We start from the raw sequence: 20,216 nt of genomic DNA, 5'->3' as shown, positions 1-20,216 counted from the left end.
CATGTCTGAAGAGCCCTCACCAAAGCATACAACTCCTGGTCATAAGTGGGGAAGTTGAGCGTGGCTCCTCCAAATTTCTCACTGAAGTAAGCAATGGGTTTCCTATCCTGCATCAGAACAGCACCAATACAAACACCCGAAGCATCACATTCGATCTCAAAAGTCTTAGAGAAATCAGGGAGAGTAAGCAAAGGAGCATGAGTTAACTTCCCTTTTAGAATCTGGAATGCCTCTTCTTGGGCTTGTTCCCACTTGAACTCCACGTTCTTCTTGATCACCTCAGTAAGCGGAGCGGCTATGGTACTGAAATCCCGGACGAACCGTCTGTAGAAGCCAGCTAGACCATGGAAACTTCTTACTTCGCCCACGGTCGTTGGACTCGGCCCATCTCGGATGGCTTTGATCTTTTCCTCGTCCACTCTAAGTCCATCAGCACCTACAACAAAGCCTAAGAACACCACATGATCTGTTCCAAAAGAGCATTTTTCAAGATTTGCAAAAAGTTTTTCTCTCCGTAGGACATCAAGAACAGTTTTCAAGTGTATCTTATGATCATCAAGGTTCTTGCTGTAGATGAGAATATCATCAAAGTAAACAACCACGAAATGACCAATGAAAGATCTCAAGATATGATTCATCAAACGCATAAAAGTGCTAGGTGCATTAGTAAGACCAAATGGCATGACAAGCCACTCATACAATCCTAGTTTCGTCTTAAATCCAGTTTTCTATTCATCACCTTCTTTCATTCTAATTTGGTGATAACTACTTTTTAAATCAATCTTAGAGAAAACTGATGAACCATGCAACTCATCTAGCATGTCATCAAGCCTAGGAATGGGATGCCTATACTTTACCGTAATGTTGTTGATGGCACGACAGTCCACACACATGCGCCAAGATCCGTCCTTTTTGGGCACTAGGAGGACAGGAACGGCACAAGGGCTGAGGCTCTCCCTGATATGTCCTTTCTCCAGAAGATCACCAATCTGCTTCTGAAGTTCCTTGGTCTCAACTGGGTTGGTTTGATAGGCTGGCCGGTTCGGTAGAGAGGCTCCCGGGACGAAGTCGATCTGATGTTCTATGCCTCGAACTGGTGGCAATCCCTTAGGATTCTCATCTGGAAAAACATCAGAAAAGTCCTGCAAAACATCTAGCAACATCAGAAGGTGAAGCCATAAGAGATTCTTTATACACAAGTAAAAGAAATGGCTTTTGAGAGCAAAGAGACCTCTTAACCTAACTTTGTTTGATGAAGAAGTTGGAGTTTCGTTGAGATGACTCTGGTTCGTCCGGCTTAGGCTCTTGGTCGCGGTTCTTCTTGAGTTGGACCTGATGTTGGTGAACCTTTAATGGAGACAAGGGCACCAGCGTGATCTTCTTTCCTTTATGGTCAAAGGAGTGTCGGTTTGTGAAGCCATCATGCACGGCTCTCTTATCAAACTGCCATGGACGGCCCAGAAGGATGTGACAAGCGTCCATAGGAAGAACGTTGCAAACAACCTCATCCTCATATCGTCCGATGGTAAGAGGGACCGTGACTTGTTCCTTAACATACTGTTCACCGGTTTCATTGAGCCATTCCAACCTGAAAGGACGAGAAAGAGGTCGAGTAGCCAGCCCTAGCTTCCTGACAAGAGTATCACTACCAACATTAGTACAACTCCCACCATCAATGATCAAAGAACAAACTTTTTCAGAGATTAAACAACGAGAATGAAAAAGATTCTCCCTTTTGTTCTTTTTCATTGGTTTTGGGCTTAACACTCAAGGAACGTCTAGTGACCAGTAGTGGTCCGTGAGCTGGATAGTCAAAGCGGTCCTCCTCATCAAAGATCGGCTCAGAATCAATGTCAAAGGCCGTGCCAAGGTCGTCGTCCATGTGGCCATTCGCGTGGCCGTCCGTCTCATCGAAGATGGGATCGTTCCAAGCCTTACTAGCAACAAGCAAGGGTCCATGATGTGGGTAGTCAAAGGACTCCTCTTCCTCATCAAAGATAGGACCAAGATCCTCCTTGTTCTCTTGCTCGTCCTCGGACTCAACCTCTCCATTCTCCATGAGAATCATTACTCTTTGGTTCAGACATTTGTTGGCATAGTGTCTTAGGCCTTGACACTTGAAGCATCTGATGTCTCTTGCACGGCTAGGATTCTCAATAGCTTTTCCTTTGTCAACACGAGCAGGAACATCAGTCTTTAAAGCTGTATTTGTTGTGGCGGAAGACTTACCTTTGTCTTGATAACTCGGCTTAGGAGTAAAGGACGATTTAGGAGCAAAGGCCGGTTTTGAGTAGCTCTTTCTTTTGACCTGTTGTTGGATCAGGATGGCTTTGTACAACATTTGCTCCACAGTTCCATACTCTTGAAGCTCCATGCGATCTTGGATGTCTCGGTTAAGGCCAGATAGGAACCTAGCCATAGTGGCGTCCACGGGCTCGTCTACATCGGCCTTGATCATCAAAGTTTCCATCTCCTGGTGGTAGTCTTCCACGGACTTAGTGCCTTGAAGCAAGCGTCGGAGTTTCTGGTGGAGGTCTCGGTGATAATGAGCAGGAACAGATCGTCTCCTCATCAGCATGGAAAACTCATCCCATGTCTCAATCGGTCTCTCACATGTTCTCCTCCTGTGGGTCACAACTTGATCATACCAATTAATAGCATAGCCAGAGAATTCAGTAACAGCTATTCTAAATTTCTTAAGTTCAGAAAAGTTTTGACAATCAAAGACATGTTCAATTTTTCTTTCCCATTCAAGAAAAACATCAGGATCATTTTTACCCTCAAAAGGTGCGATTTTTAGTTTCAATCCACTTAAGCTATCATTATGATATACCATGATTTTCACCCGTTTTTATACATGGTATATGAAGGTTTTAAGATGTATTAATCATGTTTTAGAGTCTTTTCAAAGCAATTACAGGTTTATTCACCTAATGGAAGGAAATGATACTTTTGGGACATTTTGGAATATTTTTACGCAAGGAAAATCGATCGACGCTTGAAGAGTAACATCGGTCGATCATAATCACTTACCATCGATCGACAAACATACATGTGCATCGATCGATGCTTAGTCGCACGAATGAGATCGCGAATTTAAAAGATTTCATTTCCCAGAAGATCTATTATTTGCAATTTAAGTTCCTAGCCGCCTGTTAGGCTATATGTACTAGGGTTTTGTATCATTTTAGGCAGACACTTGCAAAAAGACCTAGTTTGGAGAATGAGCATTTTGGCTACCATTAGAAGAGCTTAGGATTGGAGAGATAGATCTGAGACTGCAAAACAGAGAAGATCTTGAACTCCTTTATTTCTATTACTCTATCTATTTGTGTTCTATGTTTCATTTGAGTTTATTTCACACCATCATGACTTTGTCTCTCATGAATATGTTTGAGTAAACCAATTGTTAGATTTAGGTTTCTCACCATGGTTGAAATTATGTACTGCTAATATGACTATTAAAAAGGCGTTTTGATTGTTCTTTCATTGCTTGTGAACTTAATGCTAAAATTGAGATTGATCACCTTCATTTTATATCTTAGGATTAATTGAGTCCAACTAACCGTTTCCGCTCAACAATGGTGTAACGGTCGACGTACATCAAGTCACATCGATCGACACTCTCTCGAGATCAAAATACGACAGTTGAGATCCGAGATCTAGTGAAGATAACCTATCCGGTTAAATCATTGTTTAGTTCAAAAACCATCAAACCCTTTAGTCTAAACTAAGTGCATACATTTCATACCTGAGATTTACCTGAATCTAGCTGCTTTCCCATTCTTGAAACCGCTTCAATTCAATCTATTGAATCACTATTGTTTTCGATTTATCATTTACTGCTTTTAAAACTATTAAAACCTTTTAGTCTATCTTCATTTCTAATTATTTAAGTCTGTTTAGTAATCCTAGAGTCTCTGTGGATTCGATCCCTAAGTACTACATATGAACCTCTTTTGATGAGAGTAACACTCTTTAGGGTAATTTGAGTGATATCAAATTTGGCGCCGTTGTTGGGGACTCTTTCTTATTACCATTAGATTTAATTTAGAATTTAGTATAGACTTGTTACGAAAAACTTGTTAAAGTTTTCTTCCTTAATCTGTTACGCAGACACGGAGAATGGAGAACACAGAGCGTGACCAACCATCGATCGACGGAGACACGTTTCCATCGAGCGACGTTGAGTCAGAAGAATCGACCGATACGGAGCTGCCAACATCGATCGATACCGTCCAGCCAGAAGCAGGTAAGTTTTCTCTTACCAAGTCCGCTAATGAGAAAGTAGTCCAAACTGAACTAAATGGTCAAACGAGCAATGAAGCTAGCCAAACTGAACAGGGGACTGAAATCCCTGTTAAGGAAAATTCCACCTTAACTAAAAGTGAAGATATAAAATTGTCCATACAAGACTATCTTGATCCTGGTAAGACCTATTCCAGTAGGTCCTCTATCAAAATACCAGGAGACGATACCAAGAAATCTACGTTTAACGCAGATTACTACCGCATGGTTCGTCAAAACCCATTACGTGGATCCCTCCCAGAGCACCCACAAGATCACATTGAAACTTTGGAAGAATTAATACCAGATGAATATGATCGTTGCAAACTATTCTCATTCTCCCTAGAAGGAGAAGCCCTCAGGTGGTTAAACTGTTTGGCAGCAGGAACACTCACTTGTTGGGAAGAGATTAGAAGTGCCTTCCTTAGAGAATTTTTCACTGATGAACGCTACTGGGAAGTAAGAAAGCAAATTTCTACATTTCGCCAAGGTCCACGCGAATCGTTTAAAAACGCCTGGGGAAGATTCAGAGGCTATGAACTTGAATGTCCCCATCATGGTTATTCAGAAACACAACTTCTTAACATCTTTTATGGAGGTGTTAACTTGAGCTATAAAACCACACTCGATACAGCGAGTGATGGAAATTTCATCACTAGGAATCCCAAAGAAGCTAGACGTCTTATCAAGATTATGACAACGGGAAGATCCTATGAAATGATGGATGAAGAGATAGAAAAAGCCACAAGTCCAAAAGACAATTCTGATTTGATAGAAATTAAGAATTCCCTTAAATCCCTTCATTCCTTTCTTCAAAACAAACACCGATCTGATATAGCCCAGATCGACGACAACGCTTTGTCTGACACCGATGATTATTTGGATGACAGAATGAATTGTTCCAATCCCTACTATGTGCTTCATGTCGATAGCTTTACCCAAGGCTATGACACTGCTGTAAAATCACATACCGGAAGATAGAGGTTCAATATCAGACAAGCTCTTACTGGCAACCGTAAGACAAAATCGGAGTTTTACGGAAAAATAAATATGGTTTACGGAGAATTAATGGAGAAAGCAGATTCTTTGGGAGAACTAATCCGAAAATTAGAAGGTCAAGTAGCTGAGATTGCAACTGCCATAAAAAGAGATGCTGGATATCTTCCCGGAAGAACTGATTTAAACCCGAGACGTCAAGTCAGTGCCGTAATGCTGCGCAACGGGAAAAACCTCGCAGCAGATACGAGGAATAACACAGATGTTGGAAAACCTGACGACACTGACAAGACCGGAAAAAGCAACTCTCATCCTATTCTTCTTAACAATCTTGACCCAAATCCATCTCAAGAGAACCGGAAAACCACCGCTGAAAAGGCTAAGGAAAAGGCAATAGACTTAGAATTAGAAGAAGATACAGAGATTGAGGACGAAATCTATCAACAGTACGGAACTGACGTCGATCGACCTGAAAGACCTACCATCGATCGACAACCTGAAAAACCCGTCGATCGACGGTCTACTCAACCCGAACCCATAATTGAAAGAGTCTATAGAACTTTACCCCCTTTTCCTCCTAAAACGCAAACTAAGAAATCATTAGAGAACGCGATCTGCAAGAAAGCCTTAGATAAGATTTCTGTTGAGATGTCCCTTAGTGATGCTATAAAAATAGCACCTTCGATTAAGAAGTATATAAAGGACATGACATCTCCAAACTACCCAATTGCAGAACATTGCGTTATGATGATTTTAGTAGAAGTACGTGCTATGATTAAAGGAGAAACTCCAACAAAGAGACCAGATCTTGGTACTTTTGTCCTAGATTGTAAAATAGAAAACACGCGCTTTCCTAGATCATTATGTGACCTCGGCTGTAGCGTGAACCTTATGCCTTACTCTGTTGCAGAAACGTTAGGATATAAAGAGTTTATGCCAACTCCGATCACCCTGGTTTTAGCTGATAGATCTATTAGGGTACCCGAAGGAATTCTCGAAGATGTTCCCATAAAGATTAACGATTGCATCGTGCCTACGGATTTTGTTGTGTTGAAATACAGACAAGAACCCAAAGACCCCCTCATTCTGGGTCGGCCATTCCTAGCTACAGCTGGAGCAATCATTGACGTTAAAGAAGGACGAATTAATTTGAACATAGGGGATATCTCGATGACTTTTGATATGGAAAAACTGATTAAGCGACCCCTAATAGATGACCAGGCCTTCTACGTGGAAAAAGTTTCTGAGGATGAAAAGGACTCTTTCCTAAACATGTGTTCAGACAACCCCTTAGAAGACACCCTTAACCACATGGGAAATGAAATTTTCAGCATATCAGATAGGACAGACGATTACATGCGACTAATGGACGCTAGCATCGAAGTTGCAAACGTAGAAGAAAATGACGACTCAGAAGTTGTCATCGATCGATACCTACAAGATACCGTCGATCGACAACCTCCCTCACAATCAAATTGTTCTAAAGATAAAGCACCAAAGGTAGAATTAAAACCTCTACCCAGCGCTCTTAAGTACTCTTACCTTTATGACCAGTCCTACCCTGTTATCGTCAACGCCAATCTCACTAGCGGAGAACTTGCTTTATTGCTAAATAAATTACGTAAGTACAGGAAAGCGATCGAATATTCTCTCGATGACATTCATGGAATCTCTCCCAATCTTTGCATGCATCGAATCAACTTGGAAGATGACGCTAAAACGTCAATAGAGCAGCAAAGGAGATTAAATCTGAATCTAAAAGAAGTAGTAAAAAAGGAAATTATAAAACTCCTTGATGCTGGAGTTATTTACCCTATTTCGGATAGCAAATGGGTAAGCCCCGTACATGTTGTACCCAAAAAGGGAGGTATCACTGTAGTGAAGAATGAAAAGGACGAACTCATTCCAACTCGCACCGTTACTGGTCATCGGATGTGTATTGATTATAGGAAATTGAATGCCGCTACTAGGAAAGATCATTTTCCCCTTCCCTTTATTGATAAGATGCTGGAGAGATTAGCTAATCACCAGTATTATTGTTTTCTTGATGGATATTCCGGATTTTTCCAAATTCCTATACACCCGGATGATCAAGAAAAGACAACGTTTACATGCCCCTATGGAACTTTCGCATATAGCAGAATGCCATTTGGTCTATGTAACGCCCCCGCCACTTTCCAACGTTGTATGATGAAAATCTTAACGGATATGATCGAGGACTTCATGGAAGTATTCATGGATGACTTTTCAGTCTACGGATCAGATTTTAAGAGTTGCCTCGACAATTTATGCAAAGTATTGGAAAGATGCGAAGAAAAAACCTTGTCCTAAACTGGGAAAAATGTCATTTCATGGTTAACGATGGAATAGTGTTAGGACATAAGGTTTCCGCCGCTGGTATAGAGGTAGATAGAGCTAATATTGAAGTAATGACCAGTTTACCTCCACCCAAAACTGTTAAAGACGTGCGAAGTTTTCTCGGACACGCCGGATTTTACAGGAGATTTATACTGGACTTCAGCAAAATCGCTAGACCTTTAAATAACCTATTATGCAAGGATATTAAATTCGATTTTACCCCTGAATGCATGAAAGCTTTTGAAGATTTAAAGAAATCCCTTATCACTGCCCCCGTCGTACAAGCCCCCGACTGGAATCTTCCTTTCGAAATCATGTGCGATGCGAGCGATTTCGCAATTGGAGCAGTTTTAGGCCAAGGAAAGACAAAAAGCTACATGCCATTTACTACGCCAGCCGCACGCTTGATGAAGCGCAACGGAATTACGCAACAACAGAAAAGGAACTATTAGCTGTAGTTTACGCTTTTTAAAAATTCCGTCAATACTTGATTGGCTCACGAGTGATAGTTCACACTGATCACGCTGCCATCAAATGTTTAATGCAAAAGAAAGATGCTAAACCTCAACTCATACGCTGGCTTCTACTACTCCAAGAGTTTGACATTGAGATTAAAGATAAGAGAGGAGTGGATAATGGAGTCGCTGACCATCTTTCCCAGATAAGAATAGAGGATGATGTCCCTATTGACGATTTCTTCCCCCAGAGAATGTTGCACACATAGACACATCTTTCGTCGGTCAAATATCTCTCACATCTGAAGATCTATCGATCGATGAGAGAGATGGCATATCGGTCGATTCACGTAGAAATACATCGATCGATGACGAGACTGATATAACTTCTCAACTCTCCAATAACCAAGATCACGAACCCCCGTCTATTAAGATCAACTTCAATTTACAAGTTAATGTTTCCGGTGATGAGATTAATCTTATACCTGAGGAATTATCACAACGGGAGGTATACGCGATTGGTAGAAACTCGGATAACCGACCCTGGTATGCCGACATAGTTAACTATTTGGCAGCTGAGGTTGAGCCAGACGAACTCAAGGGATATATGAGGAAGAAATTTTTCAGAGAAGTAAGACGCTATCATTGGGATGAACCTTACCTCTATAAACATTGTTCTGATGGCATATACAGACGATGCGTATCAGAAGCTGAAATTCCGGACATTATTTACCAATGTCATGCAGGACATTTCGCTACCTTTAAAACGGTTTCGAAAATTCTCCAAGCAGGATTTTGGTGGCCGATCACTTTTCGCGATGTCCACGCATTTATAACCCAATGTGACAGATGCCAAAGACGTGGAAAATCAGCAAAAGACACGAAATGAAACAGAAGTTCATTCTTGAAGTCGAAGTCTTTGATTGCTGGGGTATCGATTTTATGGGACCCTTCCCGTCTTCATATGGAAACAAATATATACTAGTCGCTGTAGACTACGTATCCAAATGGGTCGAAGCAGTAGCTTCTCCTACCAACGCGCATCTGTGGTTATTAAACTCTTCAAGAGTATAATTTTTCCAAGATTTGGAGTTCCAAGAGTAGTCATTAGTGACGGTGGAACTCATTTCCTCAACAAAATCTTTGATAGATTGCTTAAAAAGAATGGTGTTCATCATAGAGTAGCCACACCTTACCACCCACAAACCAGTGGACAAGTAGAAGTCTCTAACTGGCAAATTAAGGAAATCTTAGAGAAAACCGTAGGAACCTCCAGAAAAGATTGGTCTAGGAAACTAGATAATGCACTTTGGGCCTACAGGACCGCCTACAAAACGCCGTTAGGAACAACACCATTCCACCTCCTTTATTGCAAATCATGTCATTTACCAGTCGAACTGGAACACAAAGAAGCTTGGGCTACCAAACTTTTGAACTTTGATATCAAACCAGCTGCAGAAAGGAGACTCATCCATCTTAACGAGCTTGATGAAATTAGACATTTAGCTTTCGAAAATTCGAAAATTTATAAAGAAAGGACTAAAGCCTATCACGATAAAAATATCATATCCCGGCACTTCGAACCGGATGATCAAGTCCTCCTTTATAACTCTAGATTAACTTTATTTCCTGGAAAGCTAAAATCTCGTTGGTCTGGACCTTTCACAGTAACAAACGTTCAACCCTCCGTAGCTATCACCTTACAAAATGATGTAGGCCATGAATTTACAGTGAACGGCCAACGAGTTAAGCATTATTGGGCAAAACCACCAGCAAAAGTACCCGTGGTGCTGTATGAACCTGATAATTAGTTTAATCAAGAAGTTGAACTAAAGACTTAAAAATTAAGCGCTGAATGGGAGGCAACCCATTTTATTTCAAATATATATATATATATATATATATATATATATATATATATATATATATATATATATATATATATATATATATATATATATATATATATTTAATAGTAATTTTTTTTTTAGTAATTTCCGTATTTCTTCTTATTATTAGCAATATTTAGGAGATTAAGAAATTAGGATTTGTCTTTAAAGAGGACATCGATCGACGAGGCATCACTGCCATCGATCGATGCAGGCATATCGACGGTTAAAACACGTATTTCACTTGATATCAGCCCATTCCTCTTCCTCATTCACAACCGAAACCGAAAACAAAAACACCCCTTTTCTCTCTCGATTCTTGATGGAATTCGTCCGTTCTTCGCCCTAATACACTCGATTTTTCACTCTGTAACTGTTAAATCCACTCTCGAAACCAACATTCAAGGTATGCACTCGAAATTTTCAATTTTTCAAAAAATTAGGGTTTTCGTTTTGAGTTGGACTAGAACGCTTGACTTGGTGTGATTGAGAGATGTTTTTGTAGTTCATATTGCATATCTAGAGTTCGGTTTGTGATTTCTTTGCCTTTTAACTTCTATAAATGCGATTTGGAGTTGAGTGATGTTGCAGGTTTCGCGATTCGACATCGGTCGATATGAACTCGTTCGCATCGACCGATGCTTTCTTACCCGATTGTTCCGACACGACAATATCGATCGATGTTCAGTATAACCCATCGATCGATACTACCTTTTATCGAAAATGCTAATTTTCTTTTCTCCTTGGTTTCAGATGAGCAGTTCAGAAACAAACGCACGAAACAGAGAAATCAGGTCGAAAAGAAGGTTTGACGAGACTAGCAGCTCCACCAACCCACAGCGCCCTCCATGGCCTCACACCGAAAACACACCCTTCGATGTCTCGGGCTATGATGATCCTAAAGCAGCGATCAACAGCAACGATTGCCGTCACCGTCCCCTGTCTGACAACTGGGACGACTACGACAGCCTCTTCTACAATGCTTGGCTGGAAGTCTCTATCGAGCCCACCAAATTCCTCGACCGACGCATCCTAAAGAAGCTCGGGATCGAGAGAGATATTCAGGACATGATCACACAGCTCGGACTCGGCACCATGCCCTCTCGCGCTTACGACCTCTATCCCGATCTCGTCCGCCAGTTCATGGCCACTATCGAGGTCACCTACAGGACCTCATCAGCGAGGGTAGCGGGAGATGGTACTTTGACCTTCTTCGCTAGAGGGACACGCTACATGATCACTATCACCGAGCTCTGCCGCATCTACGGTTTCGATGAGAGCATCGCCTCCTACACGGTCCCACCTTTCCCACACCTCGAGAGATTCTGGGACATCGTCGGCACAAACGTTTGGGACACAAACAGGGCCGTGCTATCAGACATCCACCATCCTGCACTTTGCTACTTTCTACGGCTCCTTGCAAACACACTGGTCTGCAAGATGGAGCCCAACAAGGTCAGGATAAAGGAGCTCACACTACTTTTCTGTGCAGTGAACGGCGTGGTGGATTTGGTTGAGTTGGATGAAGACGGCGAAGTAAGCCCGCCGAACCTCGGAGCTGTCTTTGCCGCGCACTTGGTGGAGTTGAAGAAGAAGCCTTTCAACAGCAAGGGTAAGAAGAAGGAGACAGTTGGGAGTCTTCTGACCCCGATTTTCCAGTACCTCGGCATCCGCCTCGACCCTCACTCTGCCGACCACGCCTTCCTCGACGAGCAGCACTTGGTGCACTCGCTATGGCTCGAGGAAGGGAAACTCTGGCGTTTCAGGATCCGCGATGAGCATCGCCTTCTACCCCTACCGGATAGGAGGATCACTGATTCCGGGAACAGCGTGGAGCAGCTTCGATGCATGCCAGACGAGGCATTCCTCCGCAACCCCCAGAACATGTCACGCCGACCTCCCAGCATTCGCCGTACTAGAGCTCAGGACGCACAGGCACCGCCTCTCCCCGACTTCCCGAACATACCGGACATCCCCATGCACGACCAGGGAGACTTTCAGAGGTTCGTGGTGGACGCTCTTCAGGCCATCTGGGCTAGAGTGTCTTGTCGGAGCAGGAGAGCCACAGGAGCGCAGGCACCAGCACCAGCAGCAGCACGCAGGGACCCTTCCCCGGAGGACGATGAGGCGACTGAAGAGGACACCGACTAGTCCTCATATTTCTATCTCTTATTTTTCTACTATGGACTTGTTTATTTATTATCTGAACTTGTAGGATTTATGTTCTTAAACTTATATTTTATGTCTGAGGATGCTTATTATTTCTTATGCGTGGTTGGCTAACAGAGCTAACATTAGGCAAGGAACTTCAAGTTCGACTCCAAGCACATGCAAATTTATGTGCTTCGCCATCGATCGATATGGAGAGGATTACACCGATCGATTCTCGGTGAGTAACATCGATCGATATGGAGAGGATTACATCGATCGATATGTAGTACGGATAGGTACTTCATTTTTACTCTAACATTCTCAATCATCTAACTTGCTTTTAACCTACCCTTGGGCACTTTGCACCGGGACGGTGCAATCTAAGTCTGGGGGAGGTAGTTACTAACACCACTTTCTTGAGTTTTTGTCAAAAATCTTTTCAAAAATAATTTGATCGATTCAAGAAGGGGATTATGAACTAATGATTTCAATTTGAATGTCTAACCACTTTCTAGCACCCGGGGGACTCGGAGACTGCATGGGGACTCGAAAGCTCTTAATAACCCGGGGGTATTCAGTTTCAATTTTAAGGGACCGTATTCTGCCATCCTAGGTAAGGCCACTACCGGTACCTGTTGGGATTTCGCATTCTATTGCTCGGAAACTGGTCACTATCGAGTTTTCGTGCTGCATGTTGCTTTCTGCAAAAATCCACTATCATGCTTAGAGGGTGCTGGTGTGGGTGAAAACCCAAGTGCCAGGCGTTGCTACTTTCCACGTCTGGAGAAGTAGAATATTATGTGGTGCTCCCGGACTTTTGCACTTGCTCAAGGGCAATTGTGGGAACTGAAATTCGCACTGTCGATTTTCGTTTAAATAAGGAAAGTAGGAGAACCCTAATTTCCCAGAGGTCCCGGATATCTGCTCATGCCACACGCCAAGCAATCAGAACACGAAATAAAGACGAAAAAAGATAATAAATCGAAAAGAGAGCAAAGTAGATCTTATTCCGAATTCGCGTTTGAGCGTTACAACAAGGTAAGAGCCTGGGCTACGAGAGCTGTCGGCGAGATTCCTAGTTCTAAAACCCTAAGATGGCAACAACCTAATTGAGTCACAGCTGGAATAACAAAAACAGAAAATTGCCTAAACTGCTCTAAGTGCTAAGTTTGCTGTAAAAACGTCTCTCTCCATGCCTCTCGCCTAGGACTCTATATATACTCGCTCCTAGGTTGGTTTACGTTTTTCCTCTACTGCCCTTAAGCCGTCATTGCTTGAAAATGGAGATATTCCATTTTTCCCGATCTTCGTAATTATCTTCAAAATTTCGCATTTATCCGTGGAAACTTCATATTTATCTTACCTTGCGGACCAAGGGTAAACCGTATTGCGGCTTACGGGCTGCTGGTTAAGAAATCGTAAAGTGGGCTTCGAGTAATGCCTTAGGCCCCCTTTGGGCCGTCTCCTGACTGTAAATGTTTATTACGACTTCTTTTGATAAAGAACGAACTTTCTGCGGTTTTTACCGAAAAGTTTGATTGATGACTTCGAATGGCGGAAAACATGAAATGGGTTCGCTACGGTCTTCGGGAGATAGCATTGATGGGTAGAGGAGAATGCATGGACTCGTGTCATATCGACGTTTCGGAAGAGCTCGGTGGCTATGCAGCGACCGAACGGAACGCACGCTCGGTCGCTACGTAGCGACCGAGCGGGATGCGTGCTCAGTCGCTACGTAGCGTCCGAGCGGGAAGCGTGCTCGGTTGCTATGTAGAGACCGAGCGGGACGCGTGCTCGGTCGCTACGTAGCGACCGAGCTTGGCTCGAGTTCTGTTGCTACACAGCGATCGGATAGTGTGCATGTGCGGTAGTTGTGTAATGACCGAGCTTGGTTTGTCCGTGTTCCGATCGTCATACTCGAACCTATCCGTAGCTGGTTTGTGTATGTTTCCGACAGCTTATGTTTGATCCATATAGAATTCGAACAAAGATTTATCTCGAGAACATACGTTGTGACGTTCTCTTGACCGAGCACGATTTGTTGCGGAAAGACATACTTGTATTTTGCGGAGATTTGGACGTTAACTTCATCGTAGCCGTTTTTGACCCCAACAGTTAGCCCCCCAGCCCGTTAGAATCGTGGATTTCTTGTGAGATTCTAACGCGCGGTATGGCGAGTTCAGACAAGATTGGAGTATTTGGGCGAAGTTCGTGTCCGAAAATCCGCATGTAAATAGTAATTTGCCATGCCTATAAGAAGGGAGGTAACTTCTTCATAATCTTTTCACTTGCTTATTCTCATAGAAAGTTCCCTTGAAAAAAAAAATTTCTTTTTTCTCTCTATCCTTTTCTTCTTGATTCTCAAAAGAAAATACGAAATGTCGAGTAAGAAAAGGACTTCGAAAAAAGGATCCTCGTCCGCAAACGTTCATGAAGAGCTCCTCGTGCCGAAGATAGAGTCCGTGCCTCATTCGGTAGACCCGGTCGAGAACGAGGCATGGTGGGTTGCGTGTTATGGTTCGATCACACCTCCCAAAGAGAAGTCTTTCCCGGTTATGACCCATCGTTCGGTCGAAGAAGGTGCACCAAGTAGGAGCACTAGCGTATTTCTTGGGATCATGCGGTCGTTCTACCAAATTCTGGATACGGTGGAATTCCGGGTTCCTCGTCAAGGAGAGCGCGCTAGCAGTCCCCCGGAGGGTTACTTTATTTGTTACGAAGCATTCGTAGTGCGCTGCCGCTTGTGGTTCCCGATTCCCAAAATTATTGTCCGTGTGTTGGATCGTTTCAAGGTGGCGATAAGCCAATTGAATCCCCTTAGCATCCAGCACCTCGTTGGGGTCTTGATTCTGGGCTACGAGCATGGTCTCTCCCTTACCGTCGACCACTTTGAAGCGCTTTTCAGGTTACAGATCGTCAAGGATACGGACAAGTATAGGCTGGTCCCTCGGAACTTCATGTCAGTGGTTAAGGGGTTTATTTACAACTTCAACTCATGGAAGAAGTTTTTCTACTTCGTTCGTATAGACGCTGCGTCTGTCGAAGAGAATTGAATTCCATCGTTCCGGAGGTTGCCGAATGATCGTCCCTTCATCAATCCGCTTGCTCCATTCCCTGAGGATATTATCGCAGTGAGGGATCTTCTCAGGAACGGTCCGTTTTTCTGGACTTCCTTTACGCCGTAGAGAGTTCAAAAGGCGTTGAGCTTTGTGCATCCCGGTCCTGCTCCGGGCGTGGAAACACGAAGCGACAACGAGCCTGATGACCAAGGTCTCGACGCTGCTCCCATGGTTGCGACGGGGTTGAACTCTTCGAAGGGGAAAGATATTGACCTTGGTGACATAGAGTTTTCGGTGGATGATTCTATGCTTCCAGGATGGGATCCAGACCTTGCTTACGGCGATGGAAGCGGTACGAGCGAGATCCCTATTCCGGACTTTGATGATTTTTTGCCAGTCTACCCTCGGGTTTCGATGCTCCCCCACCTACAAACGAATCGGGGGCCGAAAGTCGTCACAGAACGGTGTCGTATTTTCAACGGGGTTAGTTTTCAAGAAATTTGGTGATTGTCTTATGTTCCCCTTTTCCCGCTTAAAACTTGTTAATTGGTTCTGCAGGGTCTGAACTTGCTTGGATCGGCCCTTGAGGCAAGCCATAGGGAGGCCATGGTCTATCGCTTTAAAGCGGAGAAAGCGGAGAGGGATGTGGGAACCGAAATTTGCACTGTCGATTTCCGTTTAAATAAGAAAACTATGAAAACCCTAATTTCCCAAAGGTCCTGGATATCTGCTAATACCACACGCCAAGCAATCAGAACACGAGAATAACAACGATAAAGTATAAGAAATCGAAAAGAGAGCAAAAAGATCTTATTCCAAATTCGCGTCTGAGCGTTACAACAAGGTAAGAGCCTGGGCTTCGAGAGCTGTCGGCGAGATTCCTAGTACCAAAACCCTAAGACTTCAATACCTAGTTGAGTCGCAGCTCGAATATCAAAAACGGAAAGTTGCCAAAAATTGCTCTAAGTGCTAAGTTTGCTCTGAAAAAGTTCTCCCTCCATGCCTCTCGCCTAGGACTCCTTATATACTCGCTCCTAGGTCGGTACCCTTTTCCTCTTCTGCCCTTAAGCCGTCATAGCATAAAAATGGAGATATTCCATTTTTTCCGATCTTCGTAATTATCTTCAAAATTTTATATTTACCGGCGGAAACTTGACATTTATCTTTTCCTTGCGGACCAAGCGTAACCAGTCATACGGCTTACGGGCTGTTGGTTAAGAAATCGTAAGTTGGGCCTCGAGTCATGTCTTAGGTCCCTTTGGGCCGTCTTCTGACTCGACAAGTTTACTACGGCTTCTTTCGATAAAGAACAAACTTTCCGCAGTTTTTACCACAAAGTTTGATTGATTACTTAGAATGGCGGAAAACATGAAATGAGTTCGCTTCGGTCTTCGGGAGATAGCATCGCAGGATAGACTAGAATGGGACTAGCGTCGTATCGATATTTCGAAAGAGCTCGGTCACTATGCAGTGACCGAACAGAACGAACACTCGGTCCCTATGTAGCGACCGAGCTTGGCTGGAGCTCGGTCGCTACGTAGCGACCGAGCTTTGGCTCGAGCTTGGTCGCTACGTAGCGACCGAGCGGGACGAATGCTCGGTCGCTAACTCTTGGTCGCTACTTAGCGACCGAGCTTGGCTCGCTACGTAGCGAACGGACAGCGTGCATGTGCGGTAGTTGCGTAATGACCGAGCTTGGTTTGTCCGTGTTTCGATCGTCATACTCGAGCTTGTCCGCGGACGATTTGGATACATGTTCGTTGCCTTTGGACAATCGGTATTTAGTTGTTCGATTGAGATTTGAGCAAGATTTTACCGCAAGGCTCCTTATAAAGATTTCTTTACGAAGATTTCTTTTTGTAAAAAAGTTCATGCTGATTTTTACGGACTTTCAGACACTGATTCCGTCGTGACCGATTTTGACCCCAAAAGTTAGCCCCCCAGCTCGTTAGAACCGTGAGCTTCTAGCGTGAGGTTCTAGCGAGTGGCTTGGCAAGTTAGGCAACTAAGGTGAGTTAGGCGGAATTAATGGTTGAAAAGGTCCGTGGTAAGTGGTCTTCTCGCTCTTCTAAAAGTAGAACACAATAAGATTGGGGCTGCGCCTCATGACGGCTGCGTACGTACCCTTGTTGAAGGGATCAAGCCTTTCGTAGTTCGTCTTGGAGTTTAGGTTCTTATGACTAGTTTTCAAGCGAGACCTTTACGGTCTAGTTTATATGTAGAAGTTATCAGGCGTGTTGCTGCCGATGGCATTTTATATGGGCGTAGAGGGAAGACTACGAGTTGTCATCCGGTAATCTAACTCTGTGTGAACTGCTATATCGGTGATCTGTTTCGAGAGTTTTCCGCAATGTGTAAACTTGCGAGATTTCTGAAGACGCTCGAATATTGGCGAAGAGACAAATTTTGGAATCTCGTATCAGGGTGTTTGATACTATGCCTAGAGATGTTAGAGACCAGTGCGCTAGGTTTAGGGCAAGACCTAGGTCTAGTCACGGCTTTAAGGGGTGTGATGACTACTTCGACTTACGTTTCCTGTATCATTTTCGACCTGATTCCATCCCGCTTTAAAGTCCGCGATATGTTCTCTGCTTACGTGACTTGTATGGTAGGAATCGAGCATCTCTTCGAGGACAATTTTTAAGTCTCCCGAAAGTGCTGACCAAAATTTCGGATTATTTTTATATAGCGCTACCCTTGTGTCGGGTGTACGAGAGCTATCTCTACGAGATGGCTAAGTCTGTTTAGGACGCTAAGAGTTTGTTGTGATCAGCAACAAACTTATCGGTAGATATTACCGTTTTTGAGTCTTCGCGAAGAATATGTTTTGAGAAGATGTTAGTGTGTATGACTGTCTGGTCTTCCAAGAAGGTGTTTTTATCGAGGAAGAAAATTTCGTCGAAGAATGAATCTTCAGGCGTCTGCGACGTCTCGCGATGCTGATGATTTGTTATTCTTTCTTATGCCACGTTTCGTGCTTGAAATGTTCGCGGGCTTGAAGATGTTTCGCGATGTTGCAAGTGTTTAGTCTTAGCCCTGCGTTTGAGAAACATTCTGGTTTGACTACGGATGTTCGCAGCCAAAATTGTTGTTCTTGTTTGAATGCTAATAATTTGATTTGCGATCGAGGAATCAGGACTGAGGTGTCGCGTAAATTTGTCCATGGGAAGAAGCGTTTTCCTTCATATTGCTTTGTGAAGTGTTGGCCTTCCGAGATCTATTTCGTGCATTTTTTAGGATGTTTCGTATAGCTCTAGAAGCTTTTTTCCGTTAACCGTTTGGTTGATAGGACTGAGTTTCGTTACGATAAATTCATCATATGATTTCCTACTGTGGGCAATATGATAATTGTTCTCTTAATAGTCACACGACGTTTTTAGACAAATCGTAGATTTTCATTTAGCCGTTGAGTGATGGAGCGATGGTTTTTCAAATAGTCTGGCTTGGCGTGAGGGATGTGTTCACTCAGATAGCCAAGGATGTTGTAGGTCAAGGATTATACCATGATACTTTAACATTTAAGGTCATGTTAGTTTACAATCGTCCTTTAAAGGTGATGGCAAATATTGGTTTGGACCTTTAGTGGAAAGCGTAATTGACTGATGGCCAAAAAGCGCTTGTCGAGATTGATAGGCCAAGTTTCTCGGGGTTATCCGTGCTAATATGGCCGATAGTCGTAGAAAACGATTCTCCGCTCTAGGTTTCAGTTATACAACGAATATTTCGTATAATGTGACCTATAGTCTTATGACAATCGAGTCTTTTTGTCTGAGGAAGACGAAGCCCAAGAGGTTTGCTATACAAGACATTCTTCTTCATAAGGCCTGTTATGTTAACTTTAGAAAGTTTCTTCGTAAGACTTGGTCTGATTGTACGAAGGATTTTTCGCGTAAGTAATGGGGACCGGTTTTACGAAGGTTGTAAATCGGTGATACGTATATATATGTCAAAGTAGCGTTGTTTCTGAGGGTTTTACAAGAAACGTTTCTGCTGTGATTTCGATCTTAGGTGAAAGTTGCTTTGAGTTACTCATGGAGTGTTACCGAAGTTTATTTCATTACGATCTAGTCGCAGAACGTTTTTCATAGGTTTTTTTGAGCGGATTCTCATGACACATTCGTTTCTGGAACAAATTGGTCTAGATTCCTAGTTCTAAAACCCTAAGACTACAAAACCTAGTTGAGTCGCAGCTGGAATATCAAAAACAGAAAGTTGCCTAAAATTGCTCTAAGTGCTAAGTTTGCTCTGAAAAAGTTCTCCCTCCATGCCTCTCGCCTAGGACTCCTTATATACTCGCTCCTAGGTCGGTTTACCCTTTTCCTCTTCTGTCCTTAAGCCGTCATAGCATAAAAATGGAGATATTCCAATTTTTCCGATCTTCGTAATTATCTTCAAAAGTTTGTATTTACCCGCGCAAACTTGACATTTATCTTTTCTTTGCGGACCAAGCGTAAACCGTCATACGGCTTACTGGGTGTTGGTTAAGAAATCAAAAGTTGGGTCTCAAGTCATGTCTTAGTTCCCTTTTGGTCGTCTTCTGACTCGACACGTTTACTACGGCTTCTTTCGATAAAGAACGAACTTTCCGCGGTTTTTACCGCAAAGTTTGATTGATTACTTAGAATGGCGGAAAACATGACATGATTTTGCTACGGTCTTTGGGAGATAGCATCGAAGGATAGACGAGAATGCACGGACTAGCGTCGTATCGACGTTTCGGAAGAACTCAGTCACTATGCAGTGACCGAACATAACGAACACTCGGTCCCTACGTAGCGACCGACCTTGGCTTGAGCTTGGTCCCTACGTAGCGACCGAGCGGGACGGACGCTTGGTCACAACGTAGCGACCGAGCTGTGTGAGTGCTGGGTCGCTACGTGGCGACCGAGCTGTGTGCGTGCTCGGTCGCTACGTAGCGACCGAGCTGTGTGTGTGCTCGGTCGCTACGTAGCGACCGAGCTGTGTGCGTGCTCGGTCGCTACGTAGCGACTGAGCTGTGTGCGTGCTTGGTCGCTACGTAG

At 43.4% G+C, this 20,216-nt stretch overlaps 1 pseudogene; it reads left to right on the top strand.

Moving 5' to 3' along the window:
• Positions 1 to 5,042: 5,042 nt before the first annotated feature.
• LOC125577562 lies at positions 5,043 to 8,111 on the top strand (annotated as a pseudogene).
• The last annotated feature ends 12,105 nt before the right edge of the window (positions 8,112 to 20,216 follow it).

This window comes from Brassica napus, chromosome A9, assembly GCF_020379485.1.
Source record: "Brassica napus cultivar Da-Ae chromosome A9, Da-Ae, whole genome shotgun sequence".
NCBI lineage: Eukaryota > Viridiplantae > Streptophyta > Magnoliopsida > Brassicales > Brassicaceae > Brassica > Brassica napus.
The sequence above is the reverse complement of the archived record's forward strand: the minus strand, read 5'-3'. Positions and strand labels throughout refer to the sequence as shown.